Below are 26,215 nucleotides of genomic sequence, written 5' to 3'. Positions count from 1 at the left end.
TGAGTGAAGATTATTATCCCCATTTTACAGAGTGAGGCAGTGACTGCTCCAAGATCAGACAGCATGATAGTGGTGGAGCTGGGAATAGAACTCATCCAGCAACGCGTCCACTGGACCAGGCTGCCATTCCTCTAAAAGGAATATAGCTGCAGGTAAAAACCTTGCTTGAGTTCAAGGTGGTTGGAGTTGGGAGTTTGCTTTGTGCCAAAAACAACAAGGAGTCTGGTGGCACCTTAAAGACTAACAGATTTATTTGGGCATAAGCTTTCGTGAGTAAAAACCTCACTTCTTCGGATGCAGTCTCTCCAAGGGAATCTATCCCATAGTTATTCATGTACATGAAATGGCAAGCAAGTCCTCTGGCACAGGATGGGAAGTGGCAGAGGACGATTCAGTGCCCACCATGCTGTAGCCTGGTGAATTTTGAGAGTGCAAAATAGCACTTGTCCCAAATGACAGGTTCTTCGGTTAGACGGCTGCTTAGAGTTAATTAAGAAGCCAAAATTGGTGACGTGCGACACAGAAACTTTATGAGTTGTAGTTAATACAGACAAATATAATTGAAATAATAGAAAAATCAATATACGTAAGTGTAAGAATTAGGTAAGTACACTAAAATGGTTTCTTGTATTGCTCATACTTACAGACTTACATTGTACATCCTTATGGAGACCATTACAAATAATGATGGAAAGAAAAAGTAAGTGATGATTGCTACAAAAGGAAGGTATTGTGCCAGGCTTACTGCCCGGTTGCTCAGTGTTGTCATTCCGGTGTCCCAGCGAGGGATGGGTTTGACAATCTTTATATACCTTTTTCCATTCCACCCACATACATCCAGGGCTATATCTGATCAAGTCAAGTCTCAGCCTCCTGTCCATATTTGGTATTTCGGGAAGCCAATTTTAGGGTTCCAAATGTCCATTTGTGGTGTTCCAGTTGATCATAATTACATTTCCGACAGTTAACCCAACCGTTTGCATCAATCCCTTTCCCAAGAGTTTCCAGACATAATGTGATTAGCCTTATTACCAAAACCCCCTAAAATGCTACCATCTATTCATTTCTGGTTTCCCTATGTATTACAAGATACATTGCTAAACTATCACAAGATACATATTGCTAAATTTTATAACCTTTGGTCAAGCACATCTCATAAGCACATAATACTCACAATAACTAGGCGCTAACACTTAATTCTTGTTTTGGTTCTTCTACTTGCTGTGACGGCTTCAATAACTTCCATTATTATTTTATCCAAAACTATAGGCTCTCCAAGATCAGGTCTGGGGTCAACGATCAACAACGCCAATGGGCCATCACCCTTGGTGCCCTTTGCTCTTGGCATAATAAACATAATATGTAGGAATCCCATAGTTAGTGATGGCCCAAATACCCATGTTTACTAACTATACAGCGAAACATATATACAGCTTCTCTGGCTGATATCCAGTGGCTTCTGAAACATAGAACACAGTGAGCACCACTGGAGGACTCACAAATTATTTAAAGGGATACTACCCTATTCCCATATGCTACAGTCCGTTTAAGGCTATTCATTCTCCATATCCCATTCACACCTTGTTCTCTCAGCTGAGGCTGCCATGAAGGGAAGCCATCAGTGTTGGTCTTTCTGTCCCCACAGCCAAATCTCTTGTCTGGGCCTTTATACCCTGCCATGATTACAACAGTATCCTCTGCTCCAGCCACCCAAACAACCCGACATTGCATTCCTTCCACAGCTGCTAAAATCATCTTCCTTGCCCATCGGTCTGATCACATCACTGCCCTATTTCAGTCCTCTGCTGGCTCCCCATCTGCCACCACATCACCTGTAACCTGCTGCTCACCATCCTCAAAGCTCTGCATAACTCTGCCCCTCCCCACTTATCCTCCCTTGTCGAGCTCTGCGTTGACCCATCTGCCCCCCTTAGCTCCACCAATCTGCTTCCTCAGTTCATCTGCGAGGCCTCGCTCCCACCCTGTCTCAAAGACCCACTTCCGCTATGCGGCTCATAGTGAATGGAGATAGGGGGGTTTATAGAAGCCCTCTGTTGTTCTCTTTCTCCTCACCTCTGTCTGTCCTTATACTGTGAGCCTCATGGAGCTGGTACCACTCCCCCCTCAAATGGCTGGGAAACACCTGGGACATTGTGGGTGCTGCTGTAAACAAATCAATAATCGGTCTTCAAGTTTCCCATGCCTCCTTTGGCCCTTCCAGTCACTCCACTGCATCCTCCACGATTCCTTGGCTCTTCTCCTCTGGACCACTTTCTGGTGCTCCCCAAACATATGCATAGTTTCACTCTATACTGTCTTATAATAACTCGGAAGTTGGCAGACCAGGTGCCAGCTCATGCCAAGGCCCCTACGTCTCACTAAACACTGACAAATGCACAGCTGGGAACCAGTCTGCCTCCCCTGTGTGTCAGGATTGTTTAAAATAGGTATTAGGGTTAGAAAAACGTGTTTAGACTGTATGAGACGCTTGTAAGTTGCTGCCGGCAATAGTGTCCCTTGCAATAGCTGTGTCCCATGGTATAAGGTAATATTCAAGTGGTTGCTCCGTAACTATAAATCACCAGTCAGCAGAGAAGCATTACCAACTGCGAAATACTGGTTTGCTACAGGAGGCCTTCTCTCCTGCCCAGCAAAAGGCCCATAGACACCAGTCAAACCATTGTGGAACATCAGAGAAAAAAAGACTTTGTTGATTGCTCTCCCCACCACCACCACCACCCCCCATGAATTGGGGACAGGCATGTGGACTCGTCCCATCAGCTTGAACTCTGGGGGAAGGGAATAAAAATCCCTGACAAGAAGAAACTCTATCTTTATGCTGCTTGGACTGCGAGGAGCAAGGATTATTAAGAATAAGCAAAAGATCCCCAGTGCGTGGTCTGGGTTAGCCCTCCAGGACATATAGCCTCCATGGCATGCAGGAAGCACTGGGAGGGAGGAGGAGGAATTGATCGGCGGGGGCCAGCAGCGGGCAGGAGTGGGAGGAGGAAGGGGAGCTTGGCTGCTGATGGGTGCTAAACACCCACTAATTTTTCTCTGTGGGTGCTCCAACCCTGGGATTTGGGAGCACGAGCCCCATTGATTTCTAGTAGCATTTGTGCTCCTGTGGCCCTTAGGTGCTTTTGAAATTTTCCCCCAGAATGAAGATGGCCTTGATCCTGAGGCAGCACATACAACTTAAACAAGACAGACACGGCACAGGGCTCACTGCAAAGCTCAGAGAAGGGATTAATTAGGGAGATTCATCATTAAGAATGCAATTCTAGGCACTGAAATGATTGACTGACTCTTTATGAGTATCACACAAGTAATGAGCATGTAGGAGGCATTTAAATGAAGAGCAGATTCTGTGCTCCCTGTTATGTCTTTAGTGGTATACCCTATCCCCTTGCTGAATTTGGTCAAAAGACTCTCAGTACAATCCCAGGTGGCAGCTTCACATTAAAGACATCTAAACGGGCGGATTTCATTTACATTTCCCTGTGTTGCAGTGCAGACAGAGATCTAACACAGGCTCCATCATGGATGATTATTCGTGCTGCTGGAAGCAAATTCATTGCCTAAAAAGAACAAAAAGATCTGGTTTTGATCACTTTTTATAAAATTCCTACGCAGTTATTGAAGGACAGTTAAGAGAAAAAGGCTGCACCCAAACCCATCAGACTGTGGTTTTCTATGAGTTACAGCCTGAAACTGGGCCAGGGCAGAAGTAGTTGTTCTCTCAAAGAAGTTATTGATGTCTACCTGTATTTTTAAATCTGTTTTTGATGGTATTTGAATTCCCAGGACTTCTATAGCTGATAATTTCATTGCAATCAGTGGATTTACACCAGTGTCAAACTGCAATAGTGTAGAGGTGAATCAGGCCCCAGATTCCAAGTCATGTATCAATTTTGGTTCTATATTTATATGCGTTCTTTATTTCTTCTGTCACCCTTGCAATATGTGTCAGGACAACCCGTGAAACAAGACTCCGACAGTGATTTAAGGGTTTGCTTTGAAACCACACCAAAGATAGATACAGGCAACATTGGGCTGTCTGAATTGGTTTTCACATTCCAGCTGTATTTATTTTAGCTTAACAAATCAATAATACACACTGTGAAGGCCGTAGGATTGTTTGTCTCCATCCATTAAACACCTCAAGCCAAATTTAAAGTCCTGAGGTAATGGGAGTTGCAAGTGCTCAGGACCTTGCAGGATATGGCATGTCACCATGAGATACAGTAGCATACCTGACATACCAGTCAAGGAGAAATAGCAGCTGTTATGAGTAGATCAACAACAGAGCTAAATGAACTAGGAATGCAGGAATTCACAGGCAGAGTCAGATCAGTGCTCTGTCTAGACCACTATGCAGGAAGGGTGGGTAGAGTCCTAGCTGGGAAACCAGGTTCAAGTCCCTACTCCTCTACAAATTATCTATGTGATCTTAGGCAAGTCACTTGCTGTGTCCGATCTCCTATTGGTAAAATGAAGACAATAGCACTTCTTAACCTGACCAGGGTACCATGAGGATAAATACATTAAAATTGTGAGGTGCTTAGCTGCAAAGGCCATGGGGCCACATAAGCACCATACATAGATATTCTGGCTGCAACAGTGGCTAGTACCACATACTTCAGAAGAAGGTGGCATAATCTGTAAAGGAAGTTTCTTACTGTCCCTTAGTGGTTGGTTGATGTCTTGAGGCATGAGTGTTATTTATCTCTTATACTTATTTTTATTCTACTTAATGTAACTGTGAATGTTCTTATTACCCACAGACTTTCAATGGGACTTGTGCTCCTAAGTCATTTAGATGTTTTGAAAATGTCACTCATAAATGTCTAACCCTTTTTTTTAAATCATGCTCTTGGCTTTAGCATTAGCTTGTGACAATGAGTTCCACAGGTTAGTTGTGGAGTATGTAATTAAAAAGTGCTTCCTTTTATCAGCTTAAAATGAGTCACCTTTCAATTTTATTGGAGTGTCCTTGTGGTGGTACTATGAGATATAGACAGATAGGAGCATCCCTGATTTACCTTATACCATTCATTATTTTGTATTCTACTATCACGTCCCTTCACAGTCATCTCCTCTCTAAACTCAAATGTCCCAGTCTTTTTGATATTTCCTCTTTTGAAAGTCTCTCATTGATGCTCATTAGTTTGAGCAACCGTCCCGGAACCCTTCTCTTTCTGCTGTAGCTTTTTGCAGACGGAGGTGACCAGAACTGTACATAATGTTCCCTCTTGATATGTATAATGGCATTATAATATTTTCAGCATTATTGTCTGCCCCATCCTTTATGCAGCCTAACAACGTGTTGGTTTGTTTTGGCTCATTGAGCAGGGGTCTATATGAAGCTGTCTACAGGGACGACCATTTTACCCCATTAATACAGTTCATGTAGAACTAACTCATCAGTGGACATAAGTAGTTCAAATTAATCTCTCTCAAATAAAACCTGAAAACCTAAGTTAAGCAGAATTAATCTTCTTTCAAACAAGTTGCTCCTTCAAAATCAAAAAGTCTTTTGATACATTGTAGTCAAGGGAAACACAAAATGAAAAATTTCCTGCAATCTCAAGCAAAGCACATACAGTGCCATAAGATGTTGAAAAGCTCATCTTCTTCTTATATGGCTTCTCCATTACTAGAGGTTTGCAACCGTGGTAGCCCATTCTGTATGGTCCTCTCTTAATCTCTTTGTGGATGAATAGTCCTTTTGATCCACCTGGGATACCGCGTTGTCCTCCAAGAGCTTCTTTTTCTGCCTCTCACTCTTTGGCCATCAACTTTCCCTTCCAGGGCCCGTCAACATGCATCGTCTGCTGAACCTCTTAAAATGCCCCCTGCAAATCAAAATGTTCTTTTCTTAAAAGAAGGCTCATACAACTAGAAAGGGCATGTTTATTGACCCATTCTCATAATATAGGAATGAGGAGACATTTAATGAAACCAAAGTACTGTATATAGCATTGGTGAGACTTGTATAAGAATACTGCGTCCAGGTGTCCACATTTTACCAAGGAGGTTGAAAAACTGCAGAGGCTGCAGAGAAGAGCCACAAAAATGATTCAAGGACTGGAGAAAATGCCTGATAGTGAGAGATTTAAGAGTTTAATCTGTTTAGTTTATCGATTGGTGAGTTGATTATGATGTATAAGTGCCTTCACAGGGGAAAAGTACTGGGTACTAAAGTGTACTTTAATCTAGCAGTGAAAGGCAAAAAAGGCAGAAAAATTCAAATTAGAAATAAGTCAAAAGGGGAAGGGTATTAGCCATTGGAACAAACCACCAAAGGAAGTGGTGGACTCTCCAGCTCATGAAGTCTTCAAGTTGTGACTGGATGCCTTTCTGAAAGAAATGCTTTAGTCCAACACAAATTATTGGGCTCTGTATAGGAGTAACTGGATGAAATTTTATACCCTGTGTTATACAAGAAGTCAGACTGGATGATTTGATGATCCCTTCTGCCCTTAAAACCTATGAGTGGTATTGAGTTTAAAACTGATAAAAGGAAATCATATTTTTCTAAACCATTAGCCTGTGGAACTCATTGTCACAAGATATAATGGAGGTCAAGAGTTTAGAGCCCTGCAAATCTGTGGATATCCGCTTTATATTCACAGATATCTGCTTCTGTGGATGCAATTATATTGTTTACCATCTTTGCAGATCAGATGCAGATCCAAATTTTTGTATCTGTGCAGACTAACAGTGAGATGGGGTTCTGGGGTGGGTGCGGATGCAGATATATATAAAAGGTGGAATACCAATTGCAGGTCGGATACAAGTTAAATTATCACGGATGCAGATCAGATGCGGATCTAAATTTTTGTGTCCGCCCAGGGCAGATTCTCTAAAGATTGGACACTTATAAAGTTAACAATAACATTCAGAGTTAATACCAAGGATTAACAAGACCAGGAGTTCTGGTGTAATCTATAAGTATAGAGATAAGATATAGGCATAAGGCAGCAATGCAAGAGACCTACAGGCTCAAGCCTGTAAGAAATGAACTTAGAATTTAGCATAACAATATGAGGCCTATAAGCCTTAGCATAGGTAAATTAATCAGAAGTGACCTTAAGTCACAAGATAGCACAACACATAATGCTATGATAAACAAGGATGATAAAACTTCTGACAAATAACCTCAGAATGATGGTTGAATGTCAGTTAGTTTGGGTATTTTAGGATAGGACCATCAGAGGGTGTTCAAATGCAAGATTGCCATAGTAACCAGCAAATGTCTATGCTAGTAAGTTTAAGCTAATTCGTATACTAGAATCATAGACTATCAGGATTGGAAGGGACTTCAGAAGGTCATCTAGTCCAACCCTGTGCTTAAAGCAGGACCAATCCCCAGACAGATTTTTACCCCAAGTCCCTAAATGGCCCCCTCAAGGATGGAGCTCATAACCCTGGGTTTAGGAGGCTAATGCTCAAACCACTGAGCTATCCCTCCCCCATAACCTATAGGAGAAGAACACCTCAACACTATTAGGGTGGGAAAGTTTAGCTATGGCTAGAGGAGACTGGACACCCTTATGAATATTCCTGGTGGCCATCAATCCCTATAACAAGGCTGACCATGGCCTAGGCCATTGGGATGTTTTGGCATGCCAGTGATCGGATAGGCCCTTCATGGCTGATTGCCTGTCTCATCATTTTGAGATCTCCACAAGCATGGACTGAGTATACAATTGTACTGATGCTGGGCATTAGTGCTTTTACTAATTGTGTTAATAAAGCTATTGCAAACTCGGAAGGTTTTTCTAAGTGTGAGTGTTGCACCCCTGAACATCAGGGCTCCCAAATTAATAGCAATTCTAATAACTCTAGGCCTGATCTTGGGACTACCCCCTGCCAAACCACCGCATGCTAATTGGGGATTCTTAAGTGATCAATATAATCAATACACAATCAACAGATTAGGCAACACTGGAAGGGATATAAATATTTTTGCTTCAGGGCATAAAACCACTTCCAATTATTGGGGATTAGGAAGAAATTTTCCTCATAAGTAATATGATGGGTTGTACAAATCCCACACTGGACAGGAAGGGGTGACAGAGCTGTGTGAAGGGGTGTACAAACCCCACACTGGACAGGAAGGGGTGACAGAGCTGTGTGAAGGGGTGTACAAACCCCACACTGGACAGGAAGGGGTGACAGAGCTGTGTGAAGGGGTGTACCAACCCCACACTGCGGCTTGCCAGGACATCCCCAAAGGAGGCCTGCAGCATGTTTGGAACTGTTTGTTTTTTTTGGGCACAAGCACTCACTGAAAAATAAATTGGCAATGCTCAGCACCTGCAGGCTGGATTAATCTTTTTGAGCCCCTGCACCTGGACCATTGCCCTGCCCCCCACTCTGCCTGCTCTCTGCCCCAAGGCCCTGTCCCTGCTCAGCCTCTTCCCCCAAGACCCCGCCCACCACTCCACCCCAAGGCCTGGCCCCCACTCAGCCTCTTTCCTCTGAGGCCCTGCCCATCGCTCTGCCCTGAGGCCCTACCCCTACTCAGCCTCCCCCCCCCTGAGGTTGGGGGTGCAGAGAGGAGCAACCACCAGCAAAAACAAAAGTCAGCGCCTGTGCTGCTAACTGCCTGGATCTCCATGATGAGAGGCTGAGTGAATGAGGACCCTCTCACACCCCAAGGGGGCACTGTGGAGAAACAGCCGCTTATCCCATAACTGCCTGCTGTGGGGTTTCTTGCACCTTCCAAGCATCTGCTGATAGCCAATGCTGGAGACACAATATGGGACTAGATAGACCATGGGTCTGATCCAGTCGGGCCATTCCTCTGCACTCCCTTTAAATATCACTAAGGTCCTCAGAGTAGAACTTAACATAACTTAGGTTCCCAAAATGGCACTGGCCCCTCTGCACAGGGTCAGTGTCAGCCCTGGATCTACTTTGGATGCTGGGTTTTTTTGCATGAAGGGTGGGGTGCATGTTCTGAGCCTGATGAGTCATCAGAGGTAATTCCCTGTGAGTCCTAAGGGTCCAGGCAATCCACAAGCAAGGGTCTAACCAGGGGACCCCAAGGCAGGGATAGAGGCGCCTAATGAAAGCAACCACTCCAGTCTGCTCACTGTTGTTACCTTGTTGGGAATACTCCCAGATACCCAGTAGTTCAGATACACTGCTCCTGCTCCTGCTCCAGCCTGTGGCTGCTCTCGCCCCTGCTCCTGCTCCAGCCACAGCCAGTTGCCCAGCTGTCCTGACAAAGGGCAGCAATGATTCCTCAACCCTCCTCCCCAGATGAGCCTGGTCCTTTTTACTCAAACATTCTTTTGCCCTTCAGCGATTTCACTGCTTACTGGAACTAAAATCTCTGGGCTAGATCCTGAGCCAGCACCTTGATGTCAGTGGAGTTTGCTGATTTACACCAGCTGAGGCTCTAGCCCTAGTTTTATAAAGACCCGGTTGAAGTCTCGTGGCTAGTTAACCCCTCATGCAGTTCCCGTGACTTCACTGGAGTGACATCGGAGATGAATTTGACCAGCCGTGTCTCCTCATTTTCCAAGCACCCAGATGGCAAATGGCTCTGTGTAGCTCCAGTTCTTGTTGCTTCTGACTGTCCGTGCTTACTGATGATACAATGTGTAATATTGCTATTTGTGGCATTGCTATTGCGTTGTTTCCATAGTGTTGATACCACGGCGCATTGATGGTATTGATACTGTCATGTGTGTGTTATAGACGCCCTGATGTTTCTCTGTAGAGGTGGGACCAGGATTTGTTCAGATCCTGATCAAAGCTGGACCCTGATTCAGGAGCTCGGATTTTGGTTCAGCCCATTGTGGAGAAAAGGGTCTTGCTGTGAAGTTTGGGTCTGGATTCTCGAAGTCTGGGTGTGTATGAACCTTGGGCTTTCCATTGGACTTATTCCATTCACACAGGACGATGTTTTCCTGATACTGATATTGTTATCTAGCCACCTCTTTGTCTATCTGTTTAGATATCACCATGGCATCTGCACACACAAATGCTAATACTAATATTGTGAGGGGTGGTCATAGCAGCCAAACACTATTAAGAGACAAACATGGAGATTAATCACAAATTTCTGGAGTACTATCATTTCATGGATTCGCATCTATAAATAGTCTTTAGATAGGTTCTTCAGTGTTTTTACACTGCTAAAGGTAGCCATCTTATAGCAAAAAAACTTCAGGACCAGACTCCAAAGAGAAACTGCTGAGCTCCAGTTCATTTGCAAATTTGACACCATCAGCTCAGGATTAAACAAAGACTGTGAATGGCTAGCCAACTACAGAAGCAGCTTCTCCTCCCTTGGTGTTCACACCTCAACTGCTAGCAGAGCACCTCACCTTCCCCGATTGAACTAACCTCGTTATCTCCATACTGATTTATACCTGCCTCTGGAAATTTCCATTACTTGCGTCTGATGAAGTGGGCATTCACCCACGAAAGCTTATGCGCCAATACTTCTGTTAGTCTTAAAGGTGCTACAGGACCCTCTGTTGCTTTTTATAAGACCGATGGGTGATTTCTGGTATGTTTAAATCTCTTTATTGTTTTGTATATGTTTTCACTGTAATGCTTTTGCCTTGAGAATAAATGTACTTTGCTTTGGAAGAGCTGTGTGATCACTGGTGAAAATACTGCCATTGTCCTTGGGGAGAAAGCACCACGTTGGGGCTGGCTTATAGGCTGACTGGCTTGCTGGGAATATCAGTGTATGGCAGGAGTTGTGCAGACTTAAAAGCCCTGGTCAGGAGAGAGAGAGATGAAAGTCTCCACCCAAGAGAGATGGTGGCTGGGAACCTGAAACCTTGACTGGGTGCCCTCAAGGGACCACGGAGGAGGAATACAGGTGCAGTCACCCCTGCAACGGCGACAGTAGGCACTAGACTATCTCTCTTTTAAGATGTGCTGCACATTACAGCGACATATGAGAAGGTGTGAGATAACGTTCCATCGCTTGGGACCTTTTACATCTCATCTGAAAGGCAGCAGTTCTATGCGCGTAGTGCTCCCAACACCATACCAGCTATTGGTAGAGTGGGAAGAGTGCAATATGCTTATTGACTCCCCAGCCCCACGGGGTCATTAGAACGCCATTCAGGTTATGTCCTGGAATACTTGAGACTCTATATACGTAGTGGTCTTGAGAAGGACTCTGCAAAGGCACCGCATGCCCAGCGGTGACCCAGGAAGTGTGTAAGGAAGCAACGTTCTAATGGGCACAGCGTGTCTAATTAAACAGTGCTATTATGCAAATTGCACCACATGCTTGTTTTGTTGCAACTGAAAAGAGCATCGCCTTTAAAAGGGCTTCTGTATGTGGCACCACAATCATTAATGTGTAAGCAAATATTGACTTTTAACACAGGGCCCTATTGTTAAGTGAATTATGAAAGGAGAGTCACAGCCTGCTGCCACACAAAAGGGATCAGGGCTTGTTGAGGGCAGGGAGGGTATCCGTAGCCTCTGTTTGCCAGAAGCTGGGAATGGGCGACGGGATGGATCACTTGATGATTGCCTGTTCTGTTCATTCCCTCTGGGGCACCTGGCATTGGCCACTGTCGGAAGACAGGATACTGGGCTAGATGGATCTTTGTTCTGACCCAGTATGGCTGTTCTTATGCTCTTACGTAGTGTGTTGCACATTTTGTGGTGTCACCTTTGGAAAGCCAATGGAGCCCAGTTGTGTGCGTGCATGCACACACAGACAGACAGACAGACAGACACACACACACACACACAGAACCGCACTGGTAAAGCAAAGCAGTTCTTCAGGAGCAATTGAATTTCCTCGCTGAGCGAAGCCTCGCGGCTAGGTTCACCCTGCTGGGGGTTCTGCTGGCCTACACCCTAGCGGAGGGTCCTACGGTTGAGAGGCGATTGTGTTGGCAGTGGATGGGTGCTCAAGTTGTTGTCACTCCCAGTGAACATTGAGCAGCTTGTGCTCCACCCCATATGCACTGAAGGGTGAAGAGCTAAAGGTCGCCCTAGTGAATTGCCCATAACCTAGCGGCTTCCTGAAGCTCTGTGCTTGAACGTATTGACTGAACTGGCTCTGCTGTAGCTGTAGCTCTAATGAGAGGTGAAGGAATGCTGAGGGAGGGGAACAGTGGTAACAACACCTGCCCTCTCTTGAGCTGAAGCCTACCTGCGGCCTTACTGGTGCATGGAGATGTGATTATAGTTGTCTATGTGGGTGGGGAGGGATAGCTCAGTGGTTTAAGCATTGGCCTGCTACATCCAGAGCTGTGAGTTCAATCCTTGAGGGGGCCACTTAGAGACCTGGGGCAAAAATCAGTACTTGGTCCTCCTAGTGAAGGCAGGGGGCTAAACACAATGACCTTCCAGCTCTATGAGATAGGTATATCTCCATATACTATATTATTATTACTTGGGCCATCTTTGAGCTCCCATCAGGAATGCACCAAAGCACATGTTTAAATCAATCGTTGTGCAGGAACGAACTTACCTATAAATACATGCTTTTTCCTCGTTGACTTCAATAGACCCTGAGCAGATGCTAAAGCTGAAATAGGCTTAAATGCCTCCCTGAAATGGGGCCTTAAGTGACTATGGCCCAACAAGTAAGCTTTGATTTACAATGAATTATTTTTTTTAACTTCAAAGTCTGTGTAGATTAATATAATTTTCTCTCTTCTAAGCTGGTCTGTTCTGTGGCTTTCATTTGGGACTGAGGATATACTAATCTGTCCGACCCTTTGTAATGCTGGAAGGGTAGAAGCTTGGTTCCATCTGCATGGGATAACATGGGTAACACAGATCTCTGGACAGTTGTGATCCGCAAAATCTCTTTGCGTACCTGACATCCTGTAGAGTTATCTCCTTTCACATCCCTCCACTTGGCAGGCCTTTACTGGAAAGTACGGAGAGCCGGTGCACTGAAGTTTATGGGCTGCATGCATCATCAGACAGACAGATCTGGAACTCGTAAATAAACAAAAAAATGTACTTTGCAGTTAAACAAGATGAGGATGACTCACTGCAGAGAGCATACAACCCACTCACCTACCCAAAGGGGATGAGATATTGCAATGCTGCCTTTGAAACCACCTTTGGAAAACCATAAGCATTAAAGATGGAAAAGCTCCATTAAGTCATCTAGCCCAACACCTCCAGCCAATGTATCACTTTTATGTGCAAAACACATTGATGCTTGCCAACTCATCCTGTTAGCATTATCTGCTCTTTTGAGTGCTGATGAGCTGAAAGACTGATGGTAGCAAAAATTTCTGAGGCATCATTACAGATCTTTCCATAAAGTGTCCAGTGGCCACTGTCATTACCTGTGACCCAAAGTGTGATGCCTTAGAATCATAGAATATCAAGGTTGGAAGGGACCTCAGGAGGTCATCTAGTCCAACCCCCTGCTCAAAGGGGGACCCATCCCCAGACACATTTTTGCCCCAGATCCTTAAATGGCCCCACTCAAGGATTGAACTCACAACCCTGGGTTTAGCAGGCCAATGCTCAAACCACTGAGCTATCCCTCCCACCAAAGTAACATCAAAGAGGACTCCAGAAAGACAGATTTTTAAGATCTTGGTGAGTAGTTTATTACCTGACTAGGGACTTGAACCCTGGACCCTCAGATTAAAAATGTGATACTCTACCAACTGAGCTAGCCAGACTCACTTAAAACTGAGCTTCTTCTCAACATACCTAAGGAGGCTTGATTCTGTTCTACATTTCTCTGCGTGATACAGAGACCCGCTGGTGGGTCACTACCCTGTGTAATTTCCATTACATGCATCTGATGAAGTGGGCATTCACCCACGAAAGCTTATGCTCCAATACGTCGGTTAGTCTTAAAGGTGCCACAGGACTCTCTGTTGCTTTTTACCCTGTGTCAGCAACTCTTGTCAGGCCTGACATACTAACTACACCTAACACCCTCTTGTCCTAATCTGTATCTAAAAGATGTCATGTAAGATATCACTGGAAAACTAATATCTCACTAATCATTAATAGTTTTGTGTGAGGTATGTACAGAGTTAGGAATTTGTGCTAGAATAATGTTCTTAAAATGTGTTTGGCAAGCAATGCACAAGCCCAGTCTGCCTTCGATAAAGGAATGTGCATTTGTTTGTCTGACCAGGCTGTTCATTAGGCAGAGACAACGAAGGCACATTTACATAGAAAGGTAAACAAAGCCTTCAACCTAGCAAGCATGGGAGATAGCCACTTGCAGGGGTCTGAAAGCCAAATGGTAAGCAATTGAACCAACAGATTGTATGCAATATTACTGTATTATAAAAGTATATTAAGTTAGGTCTTTTATGAAAGCTACTGCCACAGGGGTGATTAATATCATTGTGAAATATAGATATTCATATTATGGGAGGAATTATGGATACTCACTGATATTATGCTTCAAAGTCTGTGACCAAGCAAAAGGAGAGACAAGTTTTCTCCCAGACAGGAGGGGAGGCAATGGAACAAGGTGTATCAAAGACAATGGAAGCCCTATTTACATAAGAATCAGCAGGGGATGGGAAGTCAACAGGAAGGAAAGAACGTCCTGAGTCTGAGGACACAACAGTGAGTTTGGAGAGATATAAGGAAAGAGAAGAAGTCACCTTGGCATCTATCACTGGACAAGGACAAGGGCCCAGCATTCTTGCAAGCTGAGAAAGATGGGTTCTTCAACCAAGAGGGCTAAAGTCTCTGGGAATTGAATGTAAATGAAAAATCTACTTAGGCAAAAATCTTTCAGCTAGAAAAACAAGGGAAACCAGTACCTTGCACTTCCGTGGAAGAGCCTGAGAGTAAAAACATCAGCAATGGCTGGAAAGGAGAAAGATTGGTAAGAAATCTACCTTGAACAAACTCTCTCTGTAACTTGAGTTAAGTCTTAGCCACTAGAAAGCACATTTTACTTTTATTTCCTTCTAATCATTTTGTTTTTATCCCTTGCACTTGAACTCACTTAAAGCCTATCTCTTGTGGCTAATAAACATGGTTTACTTTTAATCTAAACCAACCCAGGGCTGTGTTTGAATTGAGGTGATTGTTAGCTCCAGTTAAAGCAAGAAGTTGCTGCTCTTACATTTCTTTAAAGGAGAAACAGACCCTACTGTTCCTCTGAATGTTCCAGGAGAGGGCTAGACATTTCAGGGCAGACGGCTTTGAAGGATTGCAGGACTGGGGGTGTGTTGGGGTCCCTTAGTTAGTACTAACCAAGGCAGGTGAAGACCAGAGTGCGACTGTGGTATAACAAGCAGGCTGCTGAAGTCATTGTTGCCAAATCAGGGCTGCTCAACATACACAAATGCTCAATGAATGCTTGTAGACTGGCTGGGAGTGTCCAGACAAGGAGCTACAGCAGCAGAACATGTGAAGGCACTCGGGGTTACAGGACAAAGCATTCGGAGGTCATTCACCTGCCAAGCAGATAGCTCAACTTGCTGGACATTCTTAACCCTAACTGTATGAACGGGGACACAGATTTCATCCTTGTGTACTGTAAAAAGTTCTGTAGCAATGGACCGTTCCACTGCAGCTACTGAAGGGTGGGAGGATGGTACCTGCCATTTTATTGTTGTGCTTGAGGCTGTGCAATCTATAAATATAAAGATAGTCCCTGCCCTGAAGAGTTTGCAGTCTAAAAGACAGACACAGAAAACAGGACACATTGTGAAATGCAGAGGTAGGGATAAATGTGTGTGTATGGTGATTAGCTAATTATGTAGACAATGTAAATCAGCATAACCCTATGGGCAATGAAGCTGCGCCAATTTATGCCAGCTGAGTATGTGGCCCTGTACATATACAGGAAGTCAGTCTTCAGCACTGAAATGCAGCCACCTCTGAGGTGGAACACAGCAGCGATACCCAATTTCTTTGCTCTTGAGAAACGCCTGAGGGCCGGGTAAATTTACAGGAGGACAAAATGATTTTTGTTCCTGGTCACCAGATTCTGTAGAGGACGTCATTGTGGAGCCAGCATGTGGGAAAAACTCCTCAACCTTTTCATCTGTTCAGTGCTATTATTTTGATTCATAATTATTAACAGCTTGGTCCCATGGTACTTCCCCTATCTAGACATGCATTATGTCATCTCGGGTAACATATTAAATCTCTGTCACTGGAAAGAGTTACTTTTGAAGACTGCTATTTCCTAAGAGCTGCCATAACACACACGTTTTTAAAAACCTTTTCGTAGACCCACACAATGTGTGTGCCAAGTCTTCAGAAGATGGTTGTGATTCATGACGATCAATGTAATGCTATGCCCATTCCTTTGTTAACCCTTCCACTGGTGCATTCAGCTATGGCTGGTGTATTGCAGAAGAACACAATAAAATTCCTTGGAAAAGCAGACTAGTTCTGATAGAGTGCCACTGCTACTGAAAGTGACAAACAATTATTGCAATGGTGTTATGTCAACTTAAAACTGAAGTAAGACAGTGGTGAATCAGTCGCTATAAGTCTAGGTAAATCTGGCACTGTCTATCATGAATCTATCCACAGATTAGTAGGGGATTTCCCTGTCTAATAAAAACAACAAGGAGTCTGATGGCACCTTAAAGACTAACAGATTTATTTGGGCATAAGCTTTCGTGAGTAAAAACCTCACTTCTTCGGATGCATAGAGTGAAAGTTACAGATGCAGGCATTATATACTGACACATGGAGAGCAGGGAGTTACTTCACAAGTGGAGAACCAGTGTTGACAGTGCCAATTCAATCAGGGTGGATGTAGTCCACTCCCAGTAATAGATGAGGAGGTGTCAATTCCAGGAGAGGAAAAGCTGCTTCTGTAGTGAGCCAGCCACTCCCAGTCCCTATTCAAGCCCAGATTAATGGTGTTGAATTTGCAAATGAATTTTAGTTCTGCTGTTTCTCTTTGAAGTCTGTTTCTGAAGTTTTTTTGTTCAATGATAGTGACTTTTAAATCTGTCTAATAGAGTCCTCAGTCTGGTATTTCTTTTTAATGCAACTCCAAATTTGTTTTCTTTTAAGAAAGAAAACAGTGACTTGGACAAATAAAGTTGACTAAATAAAAATGAAGTTCATAGTAGATGAATTCTCAGTATATAGCATTCATTCACGAGAACGAATTGTCCATTTTTATTTATTCCCTGAGACTATTTTTATTGGTGTGTGCATAGACTTTATTCATATCAGACAACTTAAATCTATCAATAGGTGTAATGTTTGGGTATCATGTAATAATCATGTTTTATTTGCTTACACAAGCATAGCCTGTAGGCAGGAGCTAGGCCTAAGAAATAAATCAGGCAGAGAGACACAGACTACTAGTGCTATATTCAGCATCTAAAACGAACTGCATCGCAGCAGACACGCAACATTACACCAAGATCGAATTCATGGAAAATCAGATAATAAGCAGCAAGACCATCTGCTACAGCACCAAATCGCAAATCCCTATAATCTTACAACAGGTATTTACAGCGCACCTTTGAATTGTCATATCTGGTCTTTTCATTCCCTCTTGTACTCTTCATGCCCAAGTGAAGATATAAGTGAGAAGGAAGCAGAGCTGTTGTCATTTCCTGGTTGCAAGAGGGGGCAGGAGGAATTTTGAATACCAAGTTTGACTAGCAAACACAAGCCACCCACAGCTAGGCAAATAGAGAGACTGTCAGTAGCCTTACAAGGGGGTATTAACAGAGAATATCCATTGCACTTGGCGCTGCGGAGGCTGTCTTCAGTCACTCAAAGGTGGGTTTTTTATAGCAAGATAATGAATGCGGGATACTCAGCTCACTGTACTGTGTATATATACCTGTCTACGGTATTTTCCACTCCGTGCATCTGATGAAGTGGGTTTTAGCCCACGAAAGCTTATACCTAAATAAAAGTGTTAGTCTCTAAGGCGCCACAAGTGCTCCTCGTTGTTTCAGCTCACTGTGAAATCCAAAGTGGAGACAAGGCACTTGTAGTGTCTATCCCAAAGTAACTAGGCAGAATCAGCAGCACTATACCTACCCACCCACCTGTGGTGACATAGGGAGGTAGGACCTCCTAGCCCGTTGAGTCCAGTTCCTTACTATTACAGGGAACTCCAGCATATTACCCCATTCATCAAGCTCCATCTTAAAACTAGATTCATAGATTCTAGGACTGGAAGGGACCTCGAGAGGTCATCGAGTCCAGTGCCCTGCCCGCATGGCAGGACCAAATACCGTCTAGACCATCCCTGATAGACATTTATCTAACCTACTCTTAAATATCTCCAGAGATGGAGATTCCACAACCTCCCAAGGCAGTTTATTCCAGTGTTTAACCACCCTGACAGTTAGGAACTTTTTCCTAATGTCCAACCTAGACCTCCCTTGCTGCAGTTTAAACCCATTGCTTCTGGTTCTATCCTTAGAGGCTAAGGTGAACAAGTTTTTTCCCTCCTCCTTGTGACACCCTTTTAAATACCTGAAAACTGCTATCATGTCCCCTCTCAGTCTTCTCTTTTCCAAACTAAACAAACCCAATTCTTTCAGCCTTCCTTCATAGGTCATGTTCTCAAGACCTTTAATCATTCTTGTTGCTCTTCTCTGGACCCTTTCCAATTTCTCCACATCTTTTTTAAAATGCGGTGCCCAGAACTGGACACAATACTCCAGCTAATTCAATTGGTTGACCTCATCTACTTTACCTGGCAGTAAGACTACAGGGCCTTGTCTCCACTATGTTTCTAAACCAGGATAGCGAAGGTGCATCAGTCACCCCACCCAGTGACAACTCACCTTTTCTGTCAGTGAGGACATAAGAACGGCCATACTGGGTCAGACCAAAGGTCCATCTAGCCCAGTATACTAGATGGACCATTGGTCTGACCCTGTATCCTGTCTTCCAAACAGTGGCCAGTGCCAGGTGTCCCAGAGGGAATGAACAGAACAGGGAATCATCAAGTGATCCATCCCCTGTCACACGTTCCCAGCTTCTGGCAAACAGAGGTTAGGGACACCATCCTGGCTAATAGCCATTGATGGACCTATCCTCCAGGAGCTTATCCAGTTCCTTTTTGAACTAGACATAGCCACAGTCTTTCTGTTCTGCTTCTGACCCCACAGCACCATCTTTGGAGACACAGTGAAGGACGGGGACACACTTTAATCTTTGGAGTTAGCAGCTTATTCTGGTCTGATCGGGTCTGATTTTCCTCCTGATTTACACCGCTGTGAGGGGAGAATCTGTCCCATGCTGTTGCTCAAGTAGATTTTAAACCCATCACTGAAAATGTGACATTTCAGGCGAGTATCGCTGCGGATGGCGGGGGTGTAATCAGAAGAAAATTGACTGTGCACTGAAAACATACCCTCTCCAATCCTTCCACGCGAGCACTGCGACTAGCGACCTGCACTCTGCCTCAAAGACCTGACACTCCAGCTGTGATTTGTCATGTCACCGGGAGTGATGGGGAAATCCCACAGTCAAAGACAATGGCATCCCCTGATCCAAGTGCACAGTAGACTTACAGGAAAGTTTTAAAACATGAAAGGGAAATAAAAGCACTGGGGAAGCTGGAAAAAAGGGAATGGATGCTTTGCCAGGGGTGCTGGAACAATTTGTATAGTGGGGGTGCTGAGAGCTATTGAACCAAACTGGAAACCCCTGTCGGTGATGAAAACCACTCCAAACCAGGGGGTGCAGCAGCACCCCCAGAACTCCTACTTCCCAGCACCTATGTGCTTTGCATATTCACTTTAAAATGCAGACAAAGCTATCCCAAGAGCACCCATACGGTGCAGAGCAGACCACGCCTTCCTAGAAATGCTGCCTGTGCTGGTCAACACCTGCACAGTGCATTCCAAGGGAAAACACTGGAGATCTATGTTGCTCCTCGTTTTAGGCTTCAGGATGCAATTTCTGCGCTTCATTTGGATGGGTGCTCTAGATTTCCCTTCCTCCTGGTAATCTGAATGGGCAGCTGCCAAGCTCTAATTATAACCATTGGACTCTGCTGCGCGTACTCGCTAGAGTCCTAGAAGCGGTGCGGCATGGCTGGAGGAAATGCGGGCTGGCTCAGAGGCTGACTAGCAGCAGGCCAGCTGCCAACTAAGTGGATGGAGTTCACAAAGACAATGAGCTTTAAAGCAATTGAAAAAATGCCAGACTAGGTCATCTTGCCTTCAGTCAAGAGGAGAAAGTTCCCCCTCTAGTCTGCTAAGAGAGCCCAGAGCTTGCTGTTAACACTGGCAGGGACTGATGTCTGTCTGGGAAATCAGAAAAAAATCAGAGAAACCTTTGTGATAGAGGAATCCTAAAGACAGCTGACACCTCCCCTGTGACTACCGGGACCCCCTCACCGTGCCTACTTCCCCTCACTTCCCCCTTGTCTGTTTATTCACTTGTTCTGTATTGTCTAAATCTGAGATTGTGAGCTCTCTGGGGCAGAAACCGTGGAGGTGGTATTTGTTTGTGCCAGGCATGATGGGTCTCTGATCCCTGTTTGGGGTTTTCTGGGGTAAGTGTAGTCAAAATATCAGTGACCCTTTCAGTGTGGAGTGAATTAACATGAACAACATTTTGCTAATTCATTCTGCCTCATTAATCTCTTTGGGCCAGATCCCCAGCCGGTGTAAGTCAAGATCCATACTATGGGGCTACATCAATTACACCCGCTGAGAATCTGGCCCTTCAGCTCCTTCTACCACTCATAACCTTGTGACTTTTTTACGCTACAGTTTCAGTCCAGAGCAACCTGGCTCTCCTCCTTCCTGTGAAAACTCAAGTGTTTTGGGAGCCATGTCAGTCCCAGGATAGTAGAGAAACAAGATGGGTGAGCGAATATCTTTTATTGGACCAACTTCTGTTGGTGAAAGTCTGAGAGACAAGCTCTGAAAACTCAACTTCTTTTGGCTAGCTTTCCACCAACCCTACTTACCTCACATTCACCAGACGCAGATCACTCTATAGTGCAACTGCAAGCGATTAAATAAATGTGCATCCAGTGCAGTGAGGACAATACTAAAGCAACCCAACTTGGGGTACTTTAATGTTATGCCCCATCTACCTACCTCTGTTTGTACACACACGCTTTTAAAACCCGATTTTTCAGTGACCTTGTTGTGCAGGGGTGGAATTGCTAAGAAAAAACATAGCTCTGCCCATTTGACATGACCAAATTAGATCTTGTTCTTAGGCTGGTTGTGTAGTTGTTCAAAATATGATTGTGGATGCTCTGCTGTGCACCTCAGGCTGGGCTTTCCCTCCATAGGGCTCAGATGCTCTGCTTGGTTCCTGGAATTTGGCTCCCCCTTGATAGGGATTCCCTGCTGGGCCCTGCTCGAATCACTGGGCTTCGGTCCTTCTTGACTGGACACTCATGGTGTCAAAATGAGCTGTCAGTCTGAGTAGACTGCATAGATCTTCATACTATGATACTTCCTCTCCTTTCAGCAGCGAAATAATTAACACTGGTGGCATTTTAAGTGTCCCCATTGCCATGTGAGTTAGCACTCACTGAGACGAATGGGGCAGTTGATTCCTCTCAGAGCTCTTGTTTCAGGCTGTCTGCACACTCAGGCTGACATTGTTGCCCCGGTTACACTTGGTTCACGTGTTCGAGGTTTTTTTCACAACCCTAACAGACAGAGGCTGACTTCTCAAAGACAACGAAAGCTGGGATTCTGGAGGATGAAAAAGGCATCTTAGGAGAAGTGCAGTTCTGCTCTTGTAACCTACTGGTTCGTGTGTGAGGTAGCCTCGATCCACAGAGGATGTGGGTCTGTCACAGCCAGGGGACTTGATTCTTTACCTCAAACTGGAAGGACTCGGGTACTTTTCTCTGGAGGTCCCCAAGGCCACTCCTGGCATTGGACACAATGGCAGGCCCCACACAGTGGGGGCTCGCCTCAGCTTTGAACTGTTGTGTGCCTCAGGTGCTAGTGGTGAGCTCCCTCTGTGCAGAGAAGTATGTAACCCACTGGCCAGTGTGTGTTATGTGTCCACTTCGGTGCCCCTCTGTTAGCCCCCATGAGAGAGGCTGGTTCTTTAGCTCAAGCTGTTAGCTCTGGAGGGCCCCAGTTCAATGCTTGATGTTAGCCAAGTTGGCAGCCAAGCCACCACACAGTACTGCTGCATACCAGCCCATTTGGGTGCAGTTCCTGGGCACCCTCAGACATTGAAAGAGTACAAGCAGTTGCTTCTGGGCAGCCATGAGGTAGGCAGGGAATCACTCCCCTCTGTGAGTATTATACCTTAATACAGTGTTTCTCAACCAGGGGTATGCATACCCATGGGGGTACGCAGAGGTCTTCCAGGGGGTACATCAACTCATTTAGATAGTTGCCTAGTTTTACAACAGGCTACATAAAAAGCACTAGTGAAGTCAGAACAAACTAAAGTTTCATACAGACAAGGACTTGTTTATACTGCTCCATATTCTATACACTGAACTGTAAGTACAATATTTACATTCCAATTGATTTAGTTGATAATTACATGGTAAAAATGAGAAAGTCAGCAATTGTTCAGTACTAGTGTGCTGTGACACTTCTGTATTTTGATGTCTGATTTTGTAAGCAACTAGTTTTTAAGTGCGGTGAAACTTGGGGGTACGCAAGACAAATCCGACTCCTGCAAGGGGTACAGTAGTCTGGAAAGGTTGAGAGCCAATGTCTTAATATAACTAGTGCTGCCTATACCTAGATGTTCTGTGTCTTCTGACGTAACACAACCCTTGTTTTTACTTTGTCTCATTTCACACTGTAAGATTGGGGGGAGGGGGAGGGGACGTGTGGGGACTTTGTTTTCTTCCTTATCTGTACAGCACCACGCACACCAAGGGATATGCACCGGTGCCAAGAATATAAATAATACCAGTAATGAATCTTTAGCTGCTTTGCTTCATCTGTTCAATTTCAAACAGATTGAGATGTGCTGAGAGGGAGTTATTGCTGCTATATTAAATCTGTCATGCCGGCTGAGGTATGTGATTTAGATAGCTCTAACACCGTTTTTTTTTTTTTTTTAAAGCCCTAAAGAGAACAGTAGTTTTGGGCCAGAACCCAAATCGTTAGGAGGGTGTTGTATTTTTAAAAAAAGTTATTTTTAAGAAAATGGTTTTGGCAAAGTACATTGCAAAGGGATAGTCTCCAGGGAATGCATGAGCGCTGTAAACTGATTCCTGCTACAGTTGGCATTGACTATGTGAAGATAAATATATCGCAACAGGAACATTAAGTAATTAATCCTCACCGCCTTCTGAGGTAGGGTAAGTAATTATTATTATCCCTAGATTACAGGTCAGGAAATTGAGCCAGACAAGTTGAGTGGCCTGCCCGCTACCACAGAGAGCCAGAACTAGAATGCAGTATTCCCTTACGCCCACACCTGTGGGCAGATCTCTATATTACCTTTTCTATTGAACTATTGTGTCCATACTCCCCAGCATGATTGGTTTCATGCTGTTTCATTGTGTACCTTTATCTACTGGCTGTTTTCATGGAACTTCTTTCTTATGGCACTGAGAGTTATTGGACCTTGAATGAAAGTGGATCCCATGAGTTGGGAGCAGTACACGATGTTACTTTTTACTAGTAGCTGAAAGGTGTGGTGGCAGTCAGGCCAAGTAATGCGCCATCTGCCTCATACAACCAATGGAACTGCTGCATGCAAATTAGTTGTAGAGGCTGAGTGGTGATTGGTTGAGTTACCTCTGATCTCACAACGGGGTAGGACTCTTGACATGGCATAGATACATGCCTTGCTGTCTCACAAATGCAATTCATAATGTCTAAATGGCTGGGAACTTAAAAATTGGATGGTAACAGACCACGAATCCCAGTGATGATTGAACCTGGTGATAGTCTGAACAAAAAGTGCCCTGAACCACGCTTGTAGCTGTTCCCAGCACAGGCACCGACTTTTCAAAATGCTGGGGGGTACTCAACCCCTGGCTCCACCCCAGGCCCCGCCCACACTCCATTCCTTCCCCCAAAGCCCCAACCCCACCCTACCTCTTCCCGCCCAGTTCCGCCCCCTCCCCTGAGGACACTGCATCCTCTCTCCTCCCTCCCAGCCTCCTGCACGCCGCAAAACAACTGTTCGTGGTGGGCGGGAGACGCAGGGATGGAGGGAGAGGTGCTGATCAGCGGGGCAAGCCCATGGACAGGAGGTGCTGGTGGCAGGGGGAGGTGCTGATAGGGGGGCTACCAGTGGGTGCTAAGCACCCACCATTTTTTCCCCATGGAGCACCCACGGACTCAGCGCCTATGGTTCCCAGGACATCACACTGACTCAACAGACATTCTAGGCTTCAGAGGAACACAGAGACAGGTGACAGTCCTGGATTCTTACTATATAGATACTTTGTAGTACAGGAGTAGGTAGGAGCCCCAGTCATGGACCCATTGTGCTGGTTCTTTGTGGATGGAGACACCACCCTGGGAATTGTGGGTGATTTCCACGTATTGAGCAGCACAGTCAGTCTGATGATCATGAGACAGGAGGATCTAGAGCACTTGCTCTTGAAAGACCAGAGCTTTTCCTGGTGCTCCCTCTTGTGGTGAATGTTCTGTTTCCAGAAGTAAGACTGTAGTAAGATGCTTTCTCTTATTCAAAGCCACCTCATTGCCCTACTTAAAACTCTCCTTTGCCGAGATGCCTGCTGTTGTGTCATTTGCTCTTTACGTATCAAAAATGTGAAGAAACCACACGGGCACAGCCGGGTCCCATATAACCATGTTTATTAACTGTACACTAACATGCAAGACCTAGCTGTCGAACCCTCTATTCTGACTGTTTTCTGGCAGCTTCTCAATATAAAATGTGATGAGCACCACCAGAGGGCTCACAATTATTTAAAGGCACACTATCCTATTCCTAGACACTATCCCTTCAAAACAATGAACAGTGGCTCAGTTACTGGTATACTAAGCCCACAGCCCATCAGTACTGTCTTATTATTTCTTTGTCTTCCCTGTCTCTCTGTATCCATCTGTGTCTTGTCTTAGACTATAAGCTCTTCAGGGCAGGGACTGTCTTGTTTGTTTGTGCAGTGCCTAGCACAATGGAGCCCTAGTTCATGACTATGGCCCCTATATGCCACTACAATACAAATAAGAAATAATTATTATTATTGTTCTCTAACAGATCATGGGGGGGGGGAGCTCAATCTAGATTCAGAAGACCAGATCCCTAGCAGCTGTAAATGTCAAAATTCCATTAAAGCCAACAGAGATAGGTGATTTAAACCAGCTAAGAAGCTGGCCTGATTTTTCTCCTTATTGTTACTTGGTACCATTGCTCATTGGGAACCATTAATCAGCAGTGAATTTGTTAGTTCAAACCCAGGGTTTATTATTCAATCATTGAAACAACTGGTAGATGTTTGAGCTTCCTTCCCTTGTGTGGTGTTGATTGCTATACATACAATATGAAAAGGCTCTCAGTGGGTATTTTAGAGCCCATCCATACACCTTGACACTTATTTACAAGAACACTAGACAGCTAATTTCATTGTAATGGCTTGTATACTCTTTCCTTACTCTTAACAGCTTCTTCAGCATAACACTGCCACTTACCCTAGGTTCATAAAACATTCTCACTTAAGTACCATGGCCTTGAGTCCCAATTCCTTCCACTTGCTCTTTACTAATGACAACCTACATTTAGAATGGAAAGGGCAGGTAATTCACCTTGGGTCAGATGCTGGTGTCATTCTTCCACTGAGTAACAGCTCCTCAAAGGGTCCCATTAAAATCAATAGGACCATTCATGGAGTATATTTCAGGGCTTGTCTATACAGAGCAGCAGTGTGAACTATGGGGGTGTGACTTCTGGAGCACACTACCATGTTGCCCATTAATTGGTCTGTGTGGAGCTGACGGACACTTATTAAAAGCTCTCTAGTGCACTTTAAATAATCCCTGTTTCAAACAGAATGAGGGAACTTTTAATGCACACCAGCAGAGACTACACGGACTGGTTAGAGCACAACACGTAAGTATGCTTTAGAAATCACACCCGAATAGTGCACTTGGCTGCTGTGTGTAAACAAGCCCTCAGAGATTCACTGAGTTTAAGGCCGGAAGGGATCATCAGATCATGTAGTCTTACCTCCTGCACATCACGGACCATTACACTTCACCCCTTACCCTTGTATTGAGCCCAATAACTTGTGTGTGGCAATTTTGTGTCTCTCTCTTCCAGAAAGGCATCCAGGCTTGATTTGAAGACATTAAGAGATGAAGAATCCACCACTTCCCTTGGGAGCTTGTTC

At 44.6% G+C, this 26,215-nt stretch overlaps 1 long non-coding RNA gene across 2 annotated transcripts; it reads right to left on the bottom strand.

The window, feature by feature from the left end:
- Nucleotides 1-508: 508 nt before the first annotated feature.
- LOC117871953 lies at nt 509-13,401 on the bottom strand. 2 transcript variants are annotated; one of them, XR_004644363.1, is made up of 2 exons: nt 12,827-13,401; nt 509-5,858 (listed from the first exon to the last, which is right to left on the bottom strand). It is a non-coding gene; the product is annotated as an uncharacterized LOC117871953 (long non-coding RNA). The 2 variants fall into 2 exon arrangements; XR_004644364.1 differs by having other exon boundaries at nt 509-3,581.
- Nucleotides 13,402-26,215: the final 12,814 nt, after the last annotated feature.

The sequence above is a fragment of the Trachemys scripta genome, chromosome 2 (genome assembly GCF_013100865.1).
Source record: "Trachemys scripta elegans isolate TJP31775 chromosome 2, CAS_Tse_1.0, whole genome shotgun sequence".
Taxonomy (NCBI): domain Eukaryota; kingdom Metazoa; phylum Chordata; order Testudines; family Emydidae; genus Trachemys; species Trachemys scripta.
The sequence above is the reverse complement of the archived record's forward strand: the minus strand, read 5'-3'. Positions and strand labels throughout refer to the sequence as shown.